The sequence below is a fragment of the Oryctolagus cuniculus genome, chromosome 13 (genome assembly GCF_964237555.1).
Source record: "Oryctolagus cuniculus chromosome 13, mOryCun1.1, whole genome shotgun sequence".
NCBI lineage: Eukaryota > Metazoa > Chordata > Mammalia > Lagomorpha > Leporidae > Oryctolagus > Oryctolagus cuniculus.
This window is the reverse complement of record NC_091444.1, coordinates 88472847-88498027: the sequence shown is the minus strand read 5'-3', so window position 1 is coordinate 88498027 and position 25181 is coordinate 88472847. Positions and strand designations below refer to the sequence as shown.

The 25181-nt window shown below is 39.8% G+C and overlaps 2 long non-coding RNA genes and 1 pseudogene across 2 annotated transcripts in view; 2 read left to right on the top strand and 1 right to left on the bottom strand.

Annotated features, from left to right (window-relative positions):
• LOC127489148 (uncharacterized) overlaps window positions 1–17863 on the bottom strand; it is a 30872-nt gene extending 13009 nt beyond the window's left edge. The window contains exon 1 of the long non-coding RNA XR_011381638.1: window positions 16308–17863. This is a non-coding gene — a long non-coding RNA (uncharacterized lncRNA). The remainder of the gene's footprint in view (window positions 1–16307) is intronic.
• LOC138845025 (uncharacterized) lies at window positions 7281–18831 on the top strand. Its single transcript, XR_011381640.1, has 2 exons — window positions 7281–7418; window positions 17859–18831. It is a non-coding gene; the product is annotated as an uncharacterized lncRNA (long non-coding RNA).
• LOC127489852 (acyl-protein thioesterase 1 pseudogene) lies at window positions 7414–9222 on the top strand (annotated as a pseudogene).
• Window positions 18832–25181: the final 6350 nt, after the last annotated feature.

Sequence of the window (25181 nt, the reverse complement as noted above, 5' to 3'; positions counted from 1 at the left end):
AATAAAATAAATATTTTTTTAAAAGTGGCAGTATATAAAATTAACACACAGAAGTCAATAGCCTTTGTATAGAAAAATAATGTCATGGCTGAGAAAGACGTCTTAAGTTCACTCCCATTCAAAGAGACACAAAATAATTTAAATGCCTTGGAATAAATTTAACCAAGGATGTGAGCGATTATATGATGAAACTTTTTAAAAAATGAATAAAATAGAAGAAGACACAAAAAATTGAAACATTTTCTATGTTCATGGATTGGAAGAATCAATATCATCAGAATGTCCATTCTACCAAAAGCAAATTACAGATTCAATGAGATCCCAATCAAAATACCAATGACATTCTTCTCTAATGTAGAAAAAAAATGATACTAAAATCATATGGAAACATTAGACACCCTGAAAAGCTAATGCAATCTTATACATAAAACCAAAGTTGGAGGCATTATGATGTCAGATTTCAAGACATACTACAGGGCAGTTATAATCAAAAAACCTGGAACTGGCAAAAAAAAAAATATGAGTAGACCAATGGAACAGCACAGAAACTCGATTAATCCATGCATCCACAACCAACTTATTTTTGACAAAGGAGCTAAAATCAATCCCTGGAGCAAGGACAGTCTCTTCATCAAATGGTGCTGGTAAAGCTAGATTTCCACATGTTTAAGAATGAAACTAGAACCCTACTTACACCTTACACAAAAATCCACTCAAATGGATCAAAGACCTATCTATGACCGAATACTATCAAATTATTATAGAACAAACTTGGATAAACTTTGCAAGCCTTTAATATAGGCAAAGACTTTTTTGGAAAATATCCCCAGAAGCAGAGGAAATCAAAACCAAAATTGACAACGGGATTACTTCAAGCTGAGAAGCTTTACATTGAAAAAAAAATTCAGCAATGTAAAGAGGCAACTGACAGAATTGAAGAAAATATTTTCAAATTACACAGTTGACAAAGGGCTAATACCAAGGCTGTATAAAGTGTTTGAGAGATTCAACAACAACAACAAAAAATACACTTGAGAAATGGGCAAAGGGCTTTAGCAGGCATTTTCCAAGAGAGAAAATTCAAATGGCCAACATATACTTAAAAAATGTTCAGGATCACTAGCCATCAGGGAAATGCAAATCAAAACCACAATGAGGTTTCACATCACATCAGTTAGAATGGATGTCATACAGAAATCAGCAAATGACAAATGCTGGTGAAGATGTGGGGCAAAAGGTACCCTGGTCGACTGTTGGTGGGAATATAAGCTGGTTCAAACACTGTGGTAGACAGTGTGGAGACACCTTGGAAGCCTGAATATAGACCTAGGATATGACTCAGCCATCCTACTGCTGGGAATTTACCCAAAAGAGAAGTCAGTATAAGAAAGAGTTATCTGTAACCCCATGTTCATTGCAGCTCAGTTCACAATGCTGTAAATGTTCAAACCAAATTACCCAATCAAATGTCCATCAACCATTGACTGGATAAAGAAATCATTGTATATATACACTATGGAATACTATTCAGCTATTTAAAAAATCAAAATCTGTCATTTGCAACAAACTGGATGCAACTGAAAACCATTATTTAGTGAAACAAGTCAATCCCAGTAAGAGAGATACCATATGTTTTCCCTGATCTGACATAACTAATAGAGTACCTAAAATGTAATGTATTAGAGTGAAAAGGGCATTATAAGATTTGATGATTGTTTACAGCCCTTATCTCTTCTAGGTTTTTTTTTTTTTTGCTCTCCATACTATTTGTTGAACTCTTTTATTAGTGTAGGATTAACCTTATGGTGATTAAGTAAATTGAAAGCAGATCTTTGTAAAAACTAAGAGTAGGAATAGGAGAGGGAGGAGGAAGAAGGTTTGAACAATGGGTGGGAGAGATGGTGGTGTGAGAAGTATCACTATGTTCCTTAAACCTTATATATGAACTACATGAAACTTGTATAACTTAAATACATTTAAAAATATATGAAAATTAAAGAAAACCCAAAATAAATAAATCTTAACAGATAAATATTTTATAGAGTATGCAATAATTTAAATATTTTGTTTTTCATTTGGTTTAACATTAATATGTGTATATATGTGGATGAATATTTAGTAAAATTGTATTGATTCTTTAATAGGCATCTTTGACACTTCTTTTCCCCTTAGCCCTAAATAAGCCTAATAGCTCTGCCTCATGAATATTTCTCAAATACACTATTATTTCTGTTTCTACCCATTACTATTAACCCCAAATTATTTTTCCTTATAAATATTAGAAAACTCCAAACTAATTTCTGATGATGTGAAAAATGACTTTCCTAGCAAATAGGCTAAAGGAGAGGGGGACTTAGAATTGAATGTAAATCACAATTTTTAAAGCATTTCTATGTATCACAAAAGAGATGAATTTTCCTGACATGCAAGAAACATAAGAGTATAAACATAAGAACATAAACAAAAGAGCAATAAACTTTTTAAATGCCCATATATCAATATTAATACATCTGTTAAATCAAACAGTAATCTGGCACTGGGTTATATGTTCTAAAGATAAAAGAAAACTTGAATACTTCACCAAATTGCTTACTAAACAATGATGATCTGACCCTGACAAAACTGTGTGACTTTATCCTCCAAAGCCTCCAAATCCTGAGATGTAACTTCTGAAATGTTCATGGTTCTGCAGGCTGCTTTCTATCTTGTAAGAGTAGAACGCCAAACTTTATTGTCAATGTGACTGTTAATCTTTCTTCCATGGTCTTTAACATGTTTAGGGAGGTACCAACACAATTTGGCAACACTTTCAATGCTAGGGACCAGAGCTCTTCACTTAGTGATTCTGATTAATTTTTTGAGTAAAGGATGCTCAGGGAGGTGGTGAAGCATTATTTCCAAGTATATCTGAGGGTATTTCCAGAAGTGCCTAACATTTGGATCAGTATGCGTAAAGATTCACCATCATTATTGTGGGCTAGTGTTGTACAAACCACTGAAGGTCCACACAGAACAAAATAGGAAAGGGAAAGCCAATTCCATCTCATTACTCTTGTGCTGAGACATCCCTGTTCTGTCCACTGACACCAGAGTTCCTGGTCCTTGAGCTTTGGCAATCTCATTCTGTTGAATGAGACTATGACTATAATTGGATAAATCATGAATTTGAATTGTGGTAATAAAATTAATGGCTAATAATTTTGGACTTGGCAGGTATACCAATAACACTGTAAGGCAGAAACTATAATTTTTTTGTTTTGCAAAAAGAAACTAGACCCAGGGAGTTTAAGTAGCATGTGAAGGTCAAAAATGCTTTTCTTTTCTTCTCCAGAGAGAAACTATTGTACATAATGCATTTGAGCATGGGGTTTAGAGGCTTACAGATCTGGAATTATGCCTTATCCCTCTAAGTGCAGCAACAGTCATTTCTCATTTGTTTTCCACAAATGGTGGAGAAATAGAAATTTAAAGAAGTATATACCTCTTCCTTATCTACTCTGAAAACATTTTGACTTACTGGAAGTTTAGGTAGTGATTAATGGATAGATACAGACACATGGGTGAGTGAATAAAGACCTTTAGCTTTGTTATTTTCTGTCACTAGATGACACAAAAATGCCTAAACAAGTTTAAAGTCTTCTTTCTGGGACTCACAAGCATACATAATAGTAAATAATCATTAGACTTTAATCCTAACCACTGAAGATTACAAGGGGATTCTACATTTCACAAATATGATGGAAAGACTAATTTGATTTCCTATTCTGTCTTTTTCTATGTATTCAGTATAATTTTAAAATTTTCCCTTCATTATTTCAAAATATTTTTTCAATTCTTTTTGATTTTCATTAATGTAAAAAGAACAGATTTAATATATTTCTGAGGTACAATTAGTGAGATAACCATACTTCACTCCCTTCCTTCTCTCCATCAACCAATGCTCCTCCTTCCGTTCTTTTTTTATTTAATCTTTGCAAAAGCACAATTTCAATCCATTGTATATTCACAGATTTAATATACCACTAACAATAATAAGGTAGAAAGACCATAGTTCCACAGAAGTATGAACAAAGGCTAAATACATCAAATTGTAAGATGTCCATTTCATTCCTATACATCTTTCATGCTTTATAATAACTACAATATATTAGAGAAACCATGTATCTGTTTTTGGGATACTGGCTGATTTCACTAAGCATAATGTTTCTAGTTGCATCCATTTCTTTCAAAAAGCAGGATTTCATTAATTTTTAAGGCTGAGTAGTATGCAATCATGTACATGTACTAAAAAATCTTTTTGAAGATTTATTTATTTATTTGAAAGGCAGAATTATAAAGGGTGAGAGAGAGAGAGAGAGAGAGAGAGATATCTTCCTTCTGTTGGTTCACTCCTCAAATGGCCACAGAAGCCAAGGCTGGGCCAGAATGGAGCCAGAAGTTTCTTACAAGTCTCCCACATGGGTTCTAGATGCCAAGAACACAGGACATTTTTAACTATTTGGCCATGTGCATTAGGAAGGAGCTGGATCAGAAGTGGAGCATCAAGGACTTGAATGGGTGCTCATATGGGATGCCAGCACTGCAGATGCCAGTTTAACCTGCTGCAGAACATCTGTGGCCCACATGTTTTCTTCATAGAGTCATCAATTGATGGATATCTGGGTGGATTCCATGTGTTAGCTATTTGTGAATTCATCTGCAATGAACATAAGGTTCATTTATATGATGATTTCATTTCATTTGGGTAAATTCCCAGGAGATGCATGACTGGATCATATGATAGATCTGTTTTCAGATTTCTGAGTAATCTCCCTATTGTCTTCAATACGATTGTGCTAGTTTACATTACCACCAAAAGCGTATTAAGGTAACGTCCCTGCGTCCTCACCAGCATTTATTATTTTTCTGATTTTTGGATTATTAACATTGTAACTGGGTGAGGAAAAACCTAATGTGGTTTTTATTTAAATTTTTCTGATGGCTACTGATCCTGAGCATTTTTTTCATTTGTTGTTATATTTCCTCCTTTGAAAAAATGCCTGTTCATGTCCTTTACCAATTTCTTAACTGTATCTTGTTTTATTGTTGTTGAGATTTTGAGCTCTTTATAGATTCTGAAAATTAACTATCAGTTTCATAGTTCACAAATATTTTCTTTCATTCTGTTGGTTGTGTCTTCACTGTGTCAAGTTTTTATTTTATATCGCAAAGGCTTCTTAGCTTGATGTAATCCCATCTGTCTATGAGTTTTGATTGCCAGTGCTTATGGGTTTTTTTCCAAGAGTTCTTTGCCTATGTTAATGTGCAGAATTTCCACATTGTTTTCCTCTAGTAATTTGATGGTATCAGGTCATAGATGTAGATCATTGATCTACTTTGAGTTGACTTTTGTGTAAGATGTAAGGTAAATGTCTTATACTTCTGTGTGTGGAGATCCAATTTTCCCAGCACCATTTGTTGAAGAGACTGTCCTTTCTCCAGGGATTGATTTTAGCTCCTTTGTCAAAGTTAGTTTAGATACATGGATTAATTATGGATTAATTTCTGGGGTTTCTATTGTGTTCCATTGGACTGCATGTCAATTTTTTTTGCCAGCACCTAGCTATTTGATTGTAACTGCCCAGTAGTATGTCTCAATCTAGTATTCTGATGCCTCTGGCCTTTTTGTTTGTTTGTTTGTTTAAGATTGCATTAGCTGTTCCAGGTGTTTTGTGTTTCCATGTGAATTTTAGCATCATTTTTTTCTAGATCTGAGAATATTATTGGTATTTTGATTGGGATTGCATTGAAGTCTGTAAATTGTTTTGGGTAATATGGACATTTTGAATATCTTAGTTCTTCCAACTCACAAACATGGATGAATTTTAAATATATTTTTGTGCTTTCTTCATTTCCTTTTTAATGTTTTGTAATTTTGATTGTAGAGATCTTTCAAAACTATAATTTATTCCAAGGTAGTTAAATTTTTTGTAGTTATTATGAGTTGTACTGAACTTACAAATTGTTTCTCAGCTATGGCATTGTCTAGGTATAAGAAGGCTACTAATTTTTTGTTTTGCTTTTATACCGTTCAACTTTACCAAACTCTCTTATGAGTTCCAATATTCTTCAGTGGACTCTTTTGGTTCCTTTATATATAAGATCATGACATCTACAAACAGGGATAATCAGATTTCCTCCTTTACAAATTGTATATCTTTGATTTCTTTCTTTCTACTTTTTTTTTTTTTCCTAATGGCTCTGGTTAAAACTTCCAGGACTATATTGAATAGCACTTGTGAAAGTGGACATCCTTATCTGGTTCTGGATCCCAGTGCAAATGCTTCCAACTTTTCCTCATTCAGTGCATTGCTGGCTGTAGATTTGTCATATAGTTCCTTGATTGTGTTGAGGAATGAATGTTCCTCTATATCCAATGTGCTTAAGATTTTTATAATGATAAAATGTTATATTTTATCAAATGCTTCATTTGCATGTATTGAAATAACCATGGTTTTATTCTTCAGCTTAATGTGATGTATCCCATTTATTTGCATATGTTGAAACATAAATCTCACTTGGTCCAGGGCAAGTGAGATTTATGACCATTCTGATGTGTTGTTGGATTCAATTAGCTAATATTTTATAGAAGATTTTTGCATCTGTGTTCATCAGGGATAGTGGTTTATAGTTCTCTTTCTTTGCTGTATCTTTTTCTTGTTTTTGACTTAAGGTGATGTTGGCTTCATAGTAGGAACTTGGGAGGAATCCCTCCCTTTCAATTGTGAAAATTTCAGAATTAGAATTAGAATTAGTTATTCTTTAAAAGTCTTGGGGAATTCGAGTGTAGCCATCTGGTCCTGGACTTTTCTTTGTTGAGAGGGTCTTTGTTACTAATTCAGTCTCCATCCTGCTTACTGTCCTATTTAACTTTTCTGTGTCTTCATGACTCAAGTTTGATAGATTGTAAGCTTCTAGAAATCTATGCATTTCTTGTAGATTTTCCAATCTGTTGGCATATAGCTGTTTGCAGTAATTCCTGATGATTCTTTATTTTTGTGGTTGTTGTAACATTTCTTTTTTCTTTTTTTAAAGTTTTTTTTTTTTTAATTTATTTGAAAGTCAGAATTACACCGAGAAAGAAGGAGAGGCAGCGATAAAGAGAGTTGTCTTCCTCTGGTTCACTCCCCAATTGGCTGCATTGGCTGGAGTTGTTCTGATCTGAAGCCAGGAGCCAGGAGATTTTTATGTCTCTCATGCAGGTGGAGCGGCCCAAGGATTTGGGCTACCTTCTAATGCTTTCCCAGGCCACAGCAAAGAGCTGGATCATAAGTGGAGCATCCGGGTCTCAAACCAGCAACCCTATGGGATGCCAGCACTTTAGGCAGCGGCTTTTTCATCTTTGATTTTGGTAATTTTGGCCTGCTCCAACCAAGGAGGTATGAATTTTATTTATTTTTCAAAGCACTATTTCTTCATTTCATTGATTTTTTGCATTTTTACATAATGACCTTATTTTGTCTTTTTTGATGGTTTCTTTTTGAAAAAGGATTTATTTATTTAGTTGAAAGTCAGAATTACACAGGCGGGGGAGATTGGCTGCAACAGCCACAGCTGCACCAATCTGAAGCCAGGAGCAAGGAGCCAGGAGCCTCTTCCTGGCCTCCCATGTGGGTGCAGGGTCCCAAGGACTTGGGCCATATTCTACTGCTTTCCCAGGACATAGCAGAGAGCTGGATTGGAAGTGGAGCAGCCGGGCCTTGAACCAGCACCCATATGCTGGCACTTTAGGCTAGGGCATTAACCCGCTGCACCACAGCACTGGTCCTTCTTTTTCTTAAGATTTATTCATTTATTTGAAAGTCAGAGTTACACTGAGAAAGGAGAGGCAGAGAGGTCTTCCATATGCTGGTTCACTCTCCATTGGCTGCAATGGCCAGAACTGCACCAATCCAAAGCCAGGAGTCAGGAGCTTCTTCTTGGTCTCCCATTTGGGTGCAGGTCTACAAGGACTTGGGCTCCAAGGACTTCTACTGCTTTCCCAGGCCATAGCAGAGAGCTGGATCAGAAATGGAGCAGCTGGGACATGAACCGGCACCCATATGGGATGCCAGCACTGCTGGCAGTGGCCTTACCCTCTTTGCCACAGCATTGGCCTTGACAGTTTCTGTATTAAAGTCTATTTTCTCTGGCTTGGCACCCACACAACTGAGCATACTCCAAGTAGGGCTCTGGTGACTCACTGCTGGCAGACCCTTGGGCTGAGGCCAGACACTCTTCATCCCTTCCACCTCTGACATGCTGTTGGCTTAGTCTGTGTATGTGTGGTAATACCATGCCTGCTCCACTGTAAGCCATAGTGCCTTGCACCAGGAAGGATGCCACTGTGGTAATTTTCCTTCATGATTGGAAGATCCTGGACATGGATGGGCAGAAGCCTTTGCAGGTAGCACAAGTTCACATGCCAGATGTATCAGCCTGCATGTACCCATTGTGCCTGTTGCATTAAATATAAACATGGCTATGCCTTTTTGGTTTGATAATATTGGACTTTCACCAGACTCACCGGAGGATGAATCTAGAATTAAACAAGCAACAGAAAATGTAAAGGCTTTGATAGATCAAGAGGTGACGAGTAGCATTGCTTCTAACAGAATTATTTTGGGAGGATTTCCTCAGGGAGGAGCTTTATATACTGCTCTTACCACATAGCAGAAACTGGTGGTGTCACTGCACTCAGTTGCTGGCTTCCACTTCGGGCTTCATTTCCACAGGGTCCTATCAGTGGTGCTAATAGAGATGTTTCTATTCTCCAGTGCCATGGAGATTGCAACTCTTTAGTTCCACTCATGTTTGGTTCTCTTACTGTGGAAAAACTAAAGACATTGCTAAATCTGGCCAGTGTAACCTTTAAGGCCTATGAAGGCATGAGTTACAGTTCCTGTCAGCAGGAAATGATGGATGTCAAGCAATTCATTGGTAAAATCCTACCTCCAATTGATTGAGTCATTAAGAGGACTGTGTAGAAGTACACCAGTATCACTGACTCTGATAATTTTTAGACAAGGCCATGGTCAAAGTGGAAGTTCTCTCCTCCCTTCAGAGAAAGGTACCTCCTTCTTTGATGACCCATTCTTTCCACTGTACTCAAACAGTATTTTTCACTTTATGTTTCTGTGTGGGAGCAAACTGTTGAAATCTTTACTTAATGTATGCTAAACTGATCTTCTGTACATAAAGAGAATCGAAAATGAATCTTGATGTGAATGGAAGGGGAGAGGGAGTGGGAAAGGGGAGGGTTGCGGGTGGGAGGGACGTTATGGGGGGGGGAAGCCATTGTAATCCATAAGCTGTACTTTGGAAATTTATATTCATTAAATAAAAGTTTTAAAAAAAAGAAGTACACCAGTATCATTGTTATACAGTATAATCCTTTTCCTGTGCTCAGCCTTGAAACTTCTGTTTGCAGTGTTAAAATGTTTCACAATTAAACACCTATGACACTGACTAAATAACGTCTCCTCATAGGAAACTTGTGATATATCAGTTTCTACACGTGTATTTGTAAAATATGATCCAAAATACCTGTTATTAATATAGGTGAAGCAGCTAGCTTCTTTTTCTTAACTGGAATTTAGAAAAATAATTAAGCATTTCAGTCAGATTTTTTATTATATTATTTGAAATTTAACAGTATGCTTAAGAAAAATTTATGTAGGTATGAATGAACAGTTAAGAAATGAGATTTTTGCATGGTGTGACTTAGTCTATAAATTTGTTCCAAAGTTGCTTAGTCACCATGCACTCTTTGGTGTTTTTATATATGCTCTCATGTGTAATGATTGTAATGCATAAGAGGGAGAAGGTATTACATTATTCCTAATAGTGGGGATAATGCTTTTAAGTGTCAGTAAAGAGTAATATTCTTCTCTTCAAGTAATGGCCCTTTTATTTTGGGGAACAGACTTTTCCCTGGGTATCAAGAAAAAAATGTTCTTGCCTGATTGTCCTTCATCGCAGACCAAATACTGCTTTCCTGCCATAGAATGTGTGTCAGTAATGCTGTAATTTGACATTCTGAATCATAGATATATGGTATTGAAAATCTATTTGCACTTTAAGAGAAAGAAACTATTACTTAAAACTTTCTGTATAATATTTCAAGTAGCTGTACATTAATCTAAACTTGGACCCATTCAGTGATTAGAATCTTCAATCCAGGTAATAAGTCATTCTGTGTTTTTATTTTTCTGTATATAATTAAAAGAATAATTAGATCACATTCTAGTGTGTTCTGAAATAATTAAGACCAATCTTAAAAACTAATTTCTGGGGGCTGGTGCTGTGGCGCTGTGGGTTGATGCCCTGTCCTGAGGCACTGGCATCCCATATGGGTGCTGGTTCAAAACCCAGCTGCTCCACTTCCCATCCAGCTCTCTGCTGTGGCCTGGGATAGAGGTAAGAATATGGCCCAAGTCCTTGGACCCCTGCACCCACCTGGGAGACTTGGAGGAGGTTCCTGGATCCTGGTTTTGGATCAGCACAGCTCCAGCCCATGCGGTCAGGTGGGGCATGAACCATCAGATGGAAGACCTTTCTCTCTCTCTGTGACTCTCTCTCTGTGTAACTCTGACTTTCAAATAAATGAATAAATCTTTAAAAACAAACTAATTTCTGAGATGATTTCATCTCCTGGTAGTATAGATTCTCTTTTCTGTACATTTGTTTCAAACCAGCTACTGTAGGAAATAAACATTCCATTAGAAAAATGTTTTTTGTTTGGGCCGGTGCCATGGCTCACTTGGCTAGTCCTCCACCTACAGCACCAGCATCCCATATGGGCACTGGGTTCTAGTCCCAGTTGCTCCTCTTCCAGTCCAGCTCTCTGCTGTGGCCCAGGAGGGCAGTGGAGGATGGCCCAAGTGCCTGGGCCCCTGCACCTGCATGGGAGACCAGGAGGAAGCACCTGGCTCCTGGCTTCAGATCGGCCCAGCAATGACTGTAGCAGCTATTTGGGGGTAAACCAATGGAAGGAAGACCTTTCTCTCTGTCTCTCTCTTTCTCACTGTCTATAACTCTACCTCTCAAAAAAAAAAGTGTTTTTTTATGCCAGTGAACTTAAGTTTTCATTTAGCAAAATGAGTTTTAACGATTAGCTTTCTGTTCTGACATAAAAATAGTGATCATTCAACTCTAAATAGTCAGAATTCCCAGATTACTGGAATAATTTTTGAAAACAAGTTTATGGATAATAAACATTAATCAGAACTATGTACTGTGGTCTAGTTACCACAGTTTAATATGTAGCAAAAATGGATGCTTAATATTTCTGAAGTGTTTTAATTTTTCTGCTGTATTCCAACAGACCAAACAATGTTAAGAATGCATCTTTATAAATGGGTGCTAATTGGTAATGCAAATAATTTAATACAGTATTCTAGCCTGACAGTTTTGTTTTTCTTTGAGGACTTGGACTATGTCTCTCTGTTCTACCCTCTTCTGTAGAGTTTTTGATGAGAAATCTGTCAAAATAGAGCTCTTTTAAAGATAATCTGGCATTTCTGCTTGTACTTTTTAGCATCTTTTCCTTGTGTTTTACATTTGAAAGTTTGAATATTCTATATTGTGATTAAGACCTTTGCCAATCATGTCTATCTGGGATTCTATGTGCTTCCTGTACTTGAATGTTCATATCTTTGTCCAAATTTCAGAAATTTTCTTCTATTATTTCACAGTAAGTTTTCTAAGTTACTTTGTTTTTCCATTCCTTCGGGAATGTCTAAGACATGTGTAGTTTGGCCTTGATGGTATCTCATAGACTAAACACTATTTTCATTTTTCTGAATTTATTTTCTTTTTTTGTCAGACTATGATATTTCTTTTTTTTAAAGATTTATTTATGTATTTGAAAGTCAAAGTTACATAGAGAGAGGAGAGGCAGAGAGAGAGAGAGAGAGAGAGGTCTTCCATCTGAGAGTTCACTCCCCAGTTGGACATAATGGCCAGAACTGTGCCAATCCAAAGTCAGTAGCCAGGAGCTTCTTCTGGTTCTCCCACATGGGTGCAATGACCCAAGGACTTGGGCCATCTTCTGCTGCTGTCCCAGGCCATAGTGGAGAGCTGGATTGGAAGTGGAACAGCCAGGACTTGAGCCAGGACCCATATGGGATGCTGGTGCTTCAGGCCGGGGCATTAACCCACTGAGCCACAGCTCTGGCCCCAAGACTGTGATATTTCAAAACCTTAGTCTCTCACCATGGATATTCTTTCTTTGGCACCACTGAGAATGGTGTTCAGGCTTTTCACTGTATTTTTTACTTGACGTATTGAATTCTTCATTTCTTAATATTTCAATTTGGTTATTCTTTAATATTTCTATTTCTTGGATGAATTTCTAATCTGTGGCATGCATCAGTTTCTTTAACTCATGTAATTGTTTTTCTGTATTTTTGAGTAATCTTACAATAAGTCTTTTGAATGCCTTTTCAGGCATTTTGTCAAGATCCTCATCTTCACAGTCCAATATTGAAGTATTATTGTGTTCTCTTTGGTGTTTCATATTGTCTTCCTTGTTAATATATCTCATATTTATGATTTTTACACATCTGGAGAAGCACTTGTGGATATCTCCTTTGAAGTCTTTGTTATTAGGAATGTGCCCCTAAGAATAGGGAGATGCCTGCACCTTCAGTGGATATCTAGAGGTGTGTGCTGAGTGGGATCTGGAAGCTCTGGTCAGCATTTGTGTGTGAGGTCAAAGTCCAGGGTAACACCCAAAATATGCATGGTAGCTCTCCTCTGTATTCAGCAGAAGAGAGTGGATGATCCCCCTGGTTGTTGTGGTCACTGCCTCCACCCTTCTCTGTGCCAAGATGAACTTCTCTGTGCCTGCACCCTGCCCCCAACTCACTCAGGTGCATAAACTGCACAAAAATCTGTCCACTATGTAGCCTGAACATGGAGTCCTCCTGGCTTATAGCATAAGACCTCCATTCCCAGTCACAGAGTGTAGGGTTCCTGCAGTCAGACTGTAGGGTATCCACTCTCTGCCCTTGGAGCCTTTCTACCCAGAGACCTATTCTCTCCCTGACCTTGGGATAGGGCAGGAAGGCAACATACTCTCCATTCCCTGAGCTAAATGGGTGCCCTGCCCCCACCAGCTCCTCTTTCTGGACTCAAAGTCAGTGGAGATTGTAGATTTCTCTCTGTGATAAAAACCCCAGACATTCACTAGCTGTGGCAGCCTCTACTCCCATTACTATGAGAAGGTGGCACTTTCCCCCCTGGTGGGGGAAGGGGCAATGTGCCCTCCATTCACAAAGTTAAGTGGACACTGTCCCTGGATAACTCACCTCACCAGAATGAGAGTCAGCAGGGACCACAAATCTCGTCTCCAGACAGGATCATCAATGATGCACAGGCTTGTACAGAATCCTCTCAACTTACTCTGGGAAGATGGCCTCACTGCCAGATAAGGCCTGCAGGAGCTGCAGCCATAGGAGTAGCTGGTGGTGTCCCCTGAGCTGCTGTGTGTCGGTGCAATCCTTGCTGCTCCACAGAGTGTCTCTTCTTACTGTATGCATTTTATTTCTATTTCTTACTTTACTGCATTGGCTAGGACTTTCAGTAACATGTTGAAAATTGGTTGTGAAGACACACGCTTATTTTATTCCTCATTTTAGTGGAAAAACTTGGGGCTTTCTATCATTCTCTATAATGTGAGCTGAGAGGTCTGTGTAAATGTACTGTATCAACCTGAGGACATCCTGGGCTGGAGGCTCTTACTTAATTTTTGATCCATTTGTTTCATCACTCATGGTGTTAGACTTTGTCAGGATTTTCTGTATTCATCAAATTGATAAAATTGTGCTTTTCTTTTTTTCCATTGATTTAGGAAATTAAATTGCCACCAGTTTGACCTGCCTTAAATATCTGGAACTAATTCCATACATTTATCAAACATCACTCTTATAATACTTTATTGAATTTTATGAAAAATTTTAAAATATGTGCATCTATGTATAAGAAAGACACTGGCCTTTAAATTATTTTCCTGTACCCTTTCTGTATGGTTTGGATAGGGGAGCATTTCTTCAAGTTCTATCTTCCAGAAAACTTCATAAATAATTACAGCAATTTTTTCTTAGATGTTACATAGAATTTCTCAGCAAACCCATCAGGGCCTGGTGCTTTCTGTTTTAGGAGATTGTTACTGAATTAATTTATCTTTAAATTTTGTTTATATTTATTTTTTATCTATTTATGTGAAAATCATAAAGAGAGGTCTCTTCTCTTGCAGTTCAATTCACCAAATGACCACAACAGCTGAAACTCAGGAAGCCTGCAGTTTGGAGACATAAACACAACCCAGGTCTCTCCATATTAGTATAATCCAGATCTTTGATGTGAGTGATAGAGACACAGAAATTTTAGACATTGGCTTTTACCTACCAGTGTGCATGTCAGTAGAGAGTCTGAATTGGGAGTGGAGCTGTTACTTGAACCAAGGTAGTCCACTGTTGGTTGCAGGCATATCAAGCAGCAACTGCTGTGAAAACATCTTTTAACTGAATTTCTTTAATAGATATAGAAACTTTTAGGATATTTATTTCTTCTGATGCAAGTTGAGGCAGATTGTGTATTTTAGCTGGTCCATTTCTTCTAGATTAAAACTCCAATATTTTTGCAAGGGCAATTTGAAAGCCATGAATTCAGCATTTTATATGATTTCAGTGAGGAGATTGGTCAATGTTATTTCATTATTTCACCAGGTAACAGTTTTATTTGACTCCTATGTTCATATTTGTACTAATAGGTAGCCTAATTACTGGCTTGTCACCTTGAATTTGTTTAGTCTTGGTTTTTCAGCTTTTCTATAGTAGGCCTGACTATATGTCAAGTTTTCCATAAACACTATTAGCTTTGAAGGTCTTGACCTCCAACATTTTATTTCCCTTAACATCAAACCAGGGCTATTTAACATACTTTTTTTGTAGAGTGGTCTAAAATAAGCATTATTGTAGTGTGTGGTTCTTACTTATAAAGTACAGCCTTTAGGTATTTCACTTACATGCCTGTGAAGTTAATAATATGTCAACAAGGTCTTACTTGGGTTAGAACTTAGATACCCTCCAAACCAAATAATCTGAAATATATTTTTACACTCCCACCTCAGGATCAGTTACTCTCTGGTGAACCTCATATAGTTTCACTTCATTGATGCTCAAATTATCTCATGCTCAAGGGCTTGTGGGGACTTTACATATCCAGCTCTCAAGTTTTCATCTGTTCAGTTATATTCATTCCAGTTTCTTCTTTGGAAAGTTCTTGCTGTCCTCAGATATGGTAACTACTGCATCTCAATAGCAACAGGTATTGACTGGAATCCAGCTCATTGTATTGTTGAAAAGTCATTTTTCCCAGCAGGAACCCATATAGCTGTACTGACTGCTTGTCAAATTTTCTTTTCTTGGTGATCTCAATGTTTTATTGCCTGTTGTTTGCCTTACATCTTCTCACAAACTTTCCTCAATGCTTTTTGTTGTGTTTTTTAGTGTCAAGAGATTTTAACCAGGTATTGAAAGTAAAATCACCTTATTTCATTTCTACATTCATGTTTTTTGTCCACTGAGAATATTTCCTGATATTTCATATGAGAAAAATGCATTTTAGTAACTCCTTTTGATACAATGTTAAATTTTGAAAGTCTGTCACATTTTCAGATTTATTTGAAAGGCAGAACAACAGAGAGAAGGGAGAGGTGAAGAGATTTTACTTCTACTGGCTCACTGCTCAAACAGCCACAACATGCATGTGTGGGCCAGGCTGAAGCCAGGAGCCAGAAACTACATCCTGGTCTCCTACATGGGTGGCAGAGGCCAAGTATATGGGTCATCTTCCACTGCTTTCTCAAGCACAATAGCAAGACACTATATTGGAAGCAGAACAATCAGAACTTGAAGAGGCATTCCAGTGCAGGATACTGCTGCCACAAACAGGGCTTAACCTGCTGTGGCACAATGCCAGACCTTCTTTTAAAATTAAGATTCAGTTAAGTGGAAGCCAAAGTAAGAGAGAGCAAGCTATCACTTTTATTAGTTTTTCCTAAATAGTTGCTTATCACAGAATAATAAAACAACATTTCTATTACTTATTTTTCTATTTTTATATTTTATATAACTCACAAAATAATGATTGTATAAAAACTGACACCAAGTTAGCAAAGCATACGATTTCCAAAAATGTCCTGAGTTTTTGGTACATTCAGTTTCCAAAGGATGCCCTCAACTCAATAGTTAAAATGCAGACATTATGCGGTATTTCATTACCTTTGGTAAAAAATATCCTCATTAGTCTGTCTCCTCACAGTATTAACTCTGGGATCCACTTGATGCACAATCTGCTAGTACTAGAATGTCAGAAAAGTTTAAGCCTGGAATGACAAGAGGCAGATATTGTCAAGAAGCAGTGTCAGCCTTGGGCCACACTGCTACATTAGTGTCATATGTCTACACAGATGGGCAAGCTGAGAGCTCAGGGGCCTCCATCCTGGTGTCTACAGAGGCTCTCATTTGGGCAAGAAGCAAATTTTGGGGGGTAAAATGGAAACAAAGGCCATCTCTAAGGAACCCAAGTTGCTGTGCTGTGGTGTGGTTGGACTAGTGACACCAACAAAAGAGCCAGTGTGGGTGCCGGTGCTGTGGCATAGCAGGTAAGGCTACTGCCTGCAGTGCTGGCATCCCATATGGGCTCTGGTTTGAGTCCTGGATGCTTCACTTCCAATCCAGCTCTCTGCTATGGCCTGGGAAAGCAGTAGAAGATGGCCCAAGTCCTTGGACCCCTGCATCCATGTTGGAGGGCTCTGGAAGAAGCTTCTGGCTCCTGGCTTTGGAAGAGCACAACTCTGTCCATTGTGGCCAATTGGGGAGTGGAGGTAAACCCTGCTGAAACACCCATACAGGCCCTAACTACGGCCATTAACAAACAACACAAAGAAGTCTAATGACCCTCCAGTTTGTTGGGGATGCCAGGAAATAGGACACCTACAGTGAAATTGCCCAAATGCTGACAGATAGGGCAAGCCCAAAATGCTGTGTCCCAGATGTAAAAAAAGCTTCAATTGGACACCTAGAAGAAGTCCGTATTCTACACCAAAAATTTCATGTCAGCAAGCAACATAAAATTGCTTTTCCCAGAGCTAAAAATGAGCCAATGCAAACACCTAGTGCACTCTTGCAAGAATTGTGCACCCGTTGCCCTATTAGGCCCACTGCAACAAGCAGGAGTGAACACGCGAGGCCTTGCTCCTCATAAGCTCTGGCAAGTGGACATCACACACATTAACTCCTTTGGCAAACTTAAGTTTGCCCATGTGGTGGTAGATACTTATTCAAAGGCTGTATTTGCAACAGCCCAATCTGGAGAAAAGGCTAGTAATGTGATAAAGGCAGTTAAATCAGCCATGCTGGTCCTTGGTGTCTCCTGGACCATAAAGACTGACAATGGGCCAGCATATACATCACAAGAATTTAATTCCTTCCTGAAATACTGGGACATACAGTCTGCCAGAGGTATCCCATACAACCCACAGGGACAGGCAATCATTGAAAGAACTCATAGGATGATTAAAGATCTCTTACAAAGACAGAAAAACAATCATATGCCCCCAGACCCACAGCTTGCTTTGACTGAGGTCCTTTTCACTATCAATTTTCTTACTTTTGATTCCCAAGCGAAGAGCCCAGCTTACAAACACTGGGGATCCTTTCCATCCCAGACCCCAGCCCCTATGGTTAGGTGGAAAGACCCCCTGACAGGAGAATGGGAAGGACCACACCTTCTGCTAACCAGGGGTTGAGGATATGCTTGTGTCTTTCCAGAGAATGCAGGACAGCCCATTTGGGTACCAGCCAGAAACATCAAGCCTGCAACTGACAGCCAACCAGAACCAGCTGAACAAGACTGAGAATCTGCCTTGTTAGCAGACATACCTGCCCTATCATCCTACCCTGAGAAATTGCCCATAGCCATCTGTTACTATTTTATACGCCACTAGCTCTGGTCAGCCACTTGAATGGCCCACAGCCTGCATGTGGTCATGCCATTCCTGATAACAATTGTTCCTCATTCCTAACCCTATCTGAGCAAGCACTCTTGTGGTCTCTCATTTTGAGTGCTGGTTAGTCAATGATGGGAAAGATCCCCTGGGGGACAACCTAAGACAGACACAGCTGTGTATGGAGACCACCTGGAAATGGGGTCAACAATGGTATGGCCAAGAATCATGCCTCCAGTTGCTCAATAATAAATGAAAAGGGGGAAATGTGGTGGAATGAGAAGGTGAGAAGGTCATGAGCAGGTGAGAAGGTCATGCCAAGATGGCCACTGACAACAGAAACTGCCTGGCAACAGGCCATGATTGGATGGCTTTGGAAACCACATGACAACAGAGATGGACTTACAACAGGCCATGATTGGATGGTTTCAGAAACTGCCTGGCAACAGAGCCTGACTGGCAACAAGCTGTGATTGGATGGCTTTGGAAACTGCCTGGCAACAGGCTGTGATTGGTTAGGGCATAGACTGCCCCTTGACTGGATTGGATGCCTTGGCTATATAAGCAGCTGTAGCAACTGAAATAAACGAGTCTGCAAGCTGCTTGCCTCAGGCCTGCTTTCATCCAACTCCCAGGGTCTATGTGGTGACCCTGTGCCTCTTTCCTCCACCATGCTCCTCCTTTTAGAAACGAATCCACAGCAACAGCAGATGGAAGACCTTTCTGTCTCTCTGCCTTTCCTCCTCTTTGTGTGTAACTCTGACTTTCAAATAAATAAATTAATTAAAAAAATAAAAGATCCAGGGTATCCCCACTCTCTGGTTTCTTATTGCTGCTGATGTGATGCCCCTCCTGAAAACTTGAAAGGGAGGTTTGGGGCCAATGCCCAAAAGGTAGGGGGACATTAGCACTTGTGAAACTAAACAGGACTTTATTCCCTGTAATATGTTTGTTATGTAGACAACACATGAAATGAAGCAGGATTTGAACGCTTAGTGCATTCATGACTATCTTCATACATTCTTCAAAACTTACTGGGCCTGGCACCATTATACAGTAGGTTAATTCTCTGCCTGTGGCACTGGCATCCCATGTGGGCACTGGTTCCAGTCCTAGCTGCTCTTCTTCCAATCCAGCTCTCTGCTGTGGCCTGGGGGAGCAGTGCAGGATGGCAAAAGTACTTGGGCCCTGCACCCGCAAAGAGACCAGGAAGAAGCACCTGGCTCCTGGCTTCAGTTTGGCATAGCTCTGGCACAGCTCCAGCCATTGTGGCCATTTGGGGATTGAACCAATGGAAGGAAGACCTTTCTCTCTGTCTCTTCCTCTCACTGTCTTTAACTCTTTCAAAAGTTACTAACAGAAAAGGATGAATACTATCACATACTGTGACTTAGTGTTTTACTCAATGTCAAGTTGTGTGCTACTTCTTTAATCCTCAAGATAACAAGGCAAAGACAAAAGGAAAAAAATAGTGAAAACCAAAGAACTAGATGAGTCAAGGATGGGGGTTGCCAACAAATTTCTGGAACACAGTAAATTTTGAAAAAATGAAGTATTTTATACTTTTGCTGCTTCATGTGAAATACACATACACACACCACCAGCATCATGACCACTGTCACCACCACCCCTCACTGGAGCTGCCTGTGTGTTGGAGAATTGAGGACATCATACAGGCAGGACACAGGAGCTGCAGGCATTGTCTGACAGTAAGGAGGCCATGAGACAGCTCTCAGAGCAGACCCATCTCTCTTTACTGAACATAGCTGTGGGATTGGGGGAGCAGAAGCCCTGTACAAGGAAAGTGTTGAAGAAATCACCAAAATAGTTTGCAAAAGTTTACCATGATCTAAGTTACAGAGAGATGGTCTTAATTTCTATAAACTGTTGGTTTTGTCTAATGTGAGTAGTCAGGAAATTTTAAAAAAAATGATTTATCAATGGATTATGCTGCAGAAGTTCAGGGTCACAGTCTACCTGTGAGAACAGGATAGTTTTCTCATGGCTTGGAATCCTGTCAGATGCATTCAAGTCACTAGAACATATTCCACAGGATGCCTCACTGGTAGGGCTACTTGGAGAGAGCTGTAGCTGTCTTTGGGTAGGGCCCATGCATGTGTGTTGGTGCACAAGTGTGCATTCATGTGTTAAGGAGGCCAATGTAGTGAGGAGAGTCTCCCAGGTGCTCCAGTCCCTTCTTCCCAGGCACACAAAAAGGTGAAATCACTATCCATGCAGGTCTGGTTCATCTCACTTAAGTTTTCGACTAACAACAAATGTGTGTATATGTATGTGTGTGTTTTTGTGTGGTTGACAGTGTGAGTGTCTCCTTGTGCATTTCAAAATCCCTATAACTTAGGCTTGAAGCTTCAACAAAATAACCGGCAATGGTGTTTACAATAACCACACATTGCTCAAAATCCAGGCTCACAGAAGAAAAACACCTACTGTGTGTAGGCAGAATTATGACATACAGCCCCTAGAATACAGTGCATATCAGGGATATGAAGAAAACTCACAGGCTAGTTCTAGTACTTCTGCATTTTAAAAGTTATTTTATCTGAAATGCAGAGTTACAGATAGAAGCAGTGAAAAAGGGAGAGAGAGAGAGAGAGAGATAGAGAGAGAGATCCTCCAGCCACTGATTCTGTCTCCAAATGGCCAAAATGGCTGGGCTGGACCAGGTCAAAGCCAGAAGCCAGGAGCTTTATCTGGGTCTCTAATGTGGGTGGCAGGGGCCCAAATACTTGGACTGTCCTCCACTACTTTTCCAAGGAGATGGATTGGAAATGAAGCAGTCAGGACTTGAACTGGCACTCATATGGGTTGCTGTTATGGCACGTGACATCTTAACCAGTTATGCCACAATGCCAGGCCTTAGTATTTGCAATTTAATACTGTAAACTATTAAGCCATGAAGTTAGTAAATCTGTAGCCTCCCACAAGGGTTTTAGGACTACACTCTGTGGATCAGTTAATGTCCCAGGCATCTGGGACTCCTTACTAAGTTAGGGTTTCACTGTTTCCTCTCCCTCTTAGGCCAGGCATGTGGCCCCCAGGGCAGGTTGGGCAAAACTATTGTTTTTCCAGACTTGGCCTGATGGGGAAGTTTCCTGTTCCAACTCCTGAAGAGCAAGCTGCCAGCCAGGCACAGTGTGGCTTTCCCAATCAGTAAGGAGGGAAGAGACACATGCTCGAAAATAAGAAATGGGGTAGGGGTGGGCCAACAGGGCCTAAACATTTTTTTTAACTTTTATTTAATGAATATAGATTTCCAAAGTACAGCTTATGGACTACATTGGCTTCCCCCCCCCCCGATGACTTCCCTCCCACCTGTAACCCTCCCCTTTCCCACTCTCTCTCCCCTTCCATTCATATCATGATTCATTTTCAATTTTCTATATATACAGAAGATCAGTTTAGTATACATTAAGTAAAGATTTCAACATTTGCACCCACATAGAAACACAAAGTGAAAAATACTGTTTGAGTACTCGTTATAGCATTAAATCTCAATGTACAGCACATTAAGGACAGAGATCCTACATGAGGAGTAAGTGCACAGTGACTCCTGTTGTTGACTTAAACATTCCTGAGCAGACCGTGGAAAGAACACAGGAGCCTTTCTGAAACCACCTATATCCTTCCAATGTCAGGTCTCCCAGTGGGCCCTAGCTCACGCCTGGCCCTGGGGAACAAGGATGCATTGCTGCCTGGAGGAGTTAACACTTGAGTCTGGGGAAGTCAGTACACAGCTCCCAGAGCTTGATTTTGTACAAATACATACAGAGAGATTAAACAGTTCTCAGTGAGCCCAGAGAGGCTCAACCCTTAAATCAAACAAGAATCAAATGCCCATAGACATTCCTTTCCAAGGAAATATGTCTGCCCCTCCAACCAGCACCATGTATGGGGAGAGAATGGGGGTCATGAGAGACACAATTCACATCCATCTACATTCATGTTAGCATCAGCATTAGCCAGTGTTCTCTGGAGTGTGCATAACATTCTAACCCAGATGGCACTGGAAGACAGACTAGGACGCGTGCAACCTTCCTGGGCACTACAGCAGAGAGGCAACTCAGACACGACATCCTCCCTACTGCTGTGCAAGGGGGCAGCTTGACCCTTCTCAACCCAGTAGGAAAAGACAAATCTCTTAAGCCACCTGGAGCCATCATGTGTGAACATGGCACTTCTGAATGTTCCATAAATCATAAATCATGAAACATATTTTTTTTAAAAATCTCAGTAACTGAAGTCATCTTATGGTACTTCATCTCAAGTATTTAAAATTTTGTTTTCTAAATAAATTGTACCCTTAAACCTCAGGAATTTGTTTTCAAAAATTAATTTCATTTTAATTAAAACATAGGTAAAATGGAGCATGCAAAATGTGGGCAGAAGAACAAGACAATTGCTGATTTGCATTTTGAACTGCCAGGGGTGGGCAGGACACAGCCAGGAAGAGAGGACCCCATTCCTCTTGCCCCTCAATCCCACAGTTCAACTCCCCCCAACCTCAGCTGCACCATCAGGGAACACAGGCAAGAAGTCAGAATCACAAGACACCAAATTCAAGATTTGTTTTCTGTACTCCGTAGGTGTTTACATCTGCAAATGCAGGGAGCCATGCTCCAGAATACAAGGTACCAGTGTGTGGACATCATACACTCTAGAACAGTGCTCAACCCTAACAGCAACCACTGCTCAGCCTAACATCTCCTAAATCAGGAAGTAGATGGGTTCAGTGCCACTCACTGGCCCCTATGCTACTTCAATCCTGCTTCTGGGGCTTGCTGATGAGAGTGGGAGTGGCTGTTCCTGGGGTTTGCCATCAGGAGCTCATTGGTGCAGAGCAGGTTCCAGAGAGTGGATTCTTTGTTTCCAGGAGCTTGTGTGAGATGCCATACAAAGAAGCAGCAGTCAAATTGTGTCTTTGTTGGGCTCCTCCTTGTCTGACCTCTCCAAGCCCAAGCTCATGATGGGCTGTGCTCCCTTGCTGCAGTGGGGTGAGCTGTTCTCCAGGTTCCTCCTGCCAGCCACCTCCTCCCATGCAGCTGCCCACTACTGCTGGCTTCTCCTGTCAGCTGGAATACTGGAGGGCAGTCCAGGGCAGCATCTTCAGCCTCCGTCTTCACCTTCATGGTGTTATTGCTTAGAACTTTCACATCTTCACTAAGTTCAGTTGAGTCCATCTTCTACTCCATTGGGACGCCAAGTTCTGGGGTTTGCAGGGAGGATGCGGGTCAGCAGTGGAGCCTGCACGTAGGGCCTGTCTGAGGCCCCTGAGTATTTTCCCCATTGGGGGTCCATGAACTGCACTAGTGCACAACGTGGCAGGACTTTTGAGTGTCACTTCCCCACAAGGACACAGGAGCTCCTCACTGCAGTACAACCACATGTCTGCTGCCCTTGGCCTAGTGGGGCACATGCGGGACCATGGTGGGGGCTCACTGTGGGGGCCAGGGCAGATACCACTCCACAGGCCTGGTGTGGGCCTGCATTCATGAGAAGGTGGGGGCTGCAGCTGTGCACGCAGGGCATATGGGGTGGCACCCTGTGCTCCCTGGAAGTCACTTCTGGAAAATGTGGCTTCTCAGACTTGGGAGTGTGGCCCCAAGTGATGTAGGCAGGCACATGGGTTAAAATTGATTAGATTTGTGAGCTGGAAGACCATGCCTCACCACACCCCTGTGTGACCTCATGCCCTACCTGGCCACACCTGTGCACACAATGGCCAGTCAGGTTAATTAACCATTCCCCTTTGAAAATAGTTTAAAAGCCTGGTACATGGTGTGTCCAACCTTTCCTATTCCTTGGCATCTTGCCAGTACAGGGCCTGTGTGGCCCTGAACCTCCAGGGTGCATTGCCTTTGGGCCACCTTCCCCATGCTTCCTGGCCCAGATGCTCTTACATGTGTCTGGTTCCTGGTACTTGGTATGAGCCCAGATTTACCTCTCTTCTTTAGGCAGGGCCCTCACTCTCCTATGCATCTTTCACACTGAATCACTGAATACAAGTTTAAAATGCACCAGGCTGCCTCATTCATTTATGCCAGTATTCAGAATTCTTCTCTAAATATTAGGCAAGAACCCTCATGGGCTTATTAATATTGGGAATTTATCAATAAGCATTCAGTGATATTGTATGGCACTCCAAATTCTGGTTACATAAGGACCTCCTTTTCTTCCTCTGGTCCTCCCCCTCCTCCCCCTGCTCCTCCTTTCCCCTCCTCTCACCTCACCACCTCCTACACATCCTCCTACACCTCCTCCTACACCTCCTCCTCTGCCTCAGTTTTTTGCCTTTGCTAGAAACATGTTGCTTTTTTTATTTTTTCCATGCATATTTGAATCAATATATACATCTTATTTTGTTCCTTTATGCACTAGTGTCACACTGTGTGAACATTATTACAGAGCCATTTCTCATTGCTCTTCTTTTTTGCAGGGATTTTTTTTTTTTTTACTATTTTCAGCTTGAGTGTTCTAAACATGCCTATAATAATTTTCTGCAGAAAATAAAATATTCAGGGATTTTTAAATTAATAATTTATAATTTATAAATCATAAATAAATTTTATAAAAATGCACCTTCCATATTTACATATTTAAAATTAATGTGGAGTAAAAAAGTTTTTATATTAAGCCAATATTCAAAAACATGATATTTTCCCCTTTTACAATGATACATATGTATAAGCTTCTAACATTTTATCTTATTTAAAATTGTTTTTAGTAAAAATGGGATCTTCTATTCCATCATATCTTGTAATTGGTGTATGTTGAAAAGCACAAAGACTATTGTGATTTGGATATTGATTTTATAAACTGATTCATTAAGTTATCTTGCTAATTTTAGCTTTTCCAAGATTCTTTTAATTTTTTTCTATAACCAAATAATTTTCAATAAAATACTTTCTTCTTCTTCTGAAGTTATCATGATTCTAACTTGATTTTTTCTTCCCTATTTCCATGGTTAATAACCTAATAACAATGAAAACGGTAGCATCTATGTCCAACTCCTAAGTGCAATACACTTCTGTTTCAAAATTCTTAGTGTATCAATGCCATTATAAAGATAACTTATTTCAGAATACTTTACATTTATAAAGCAAAAATTACAAAATAACCACACAGTTCC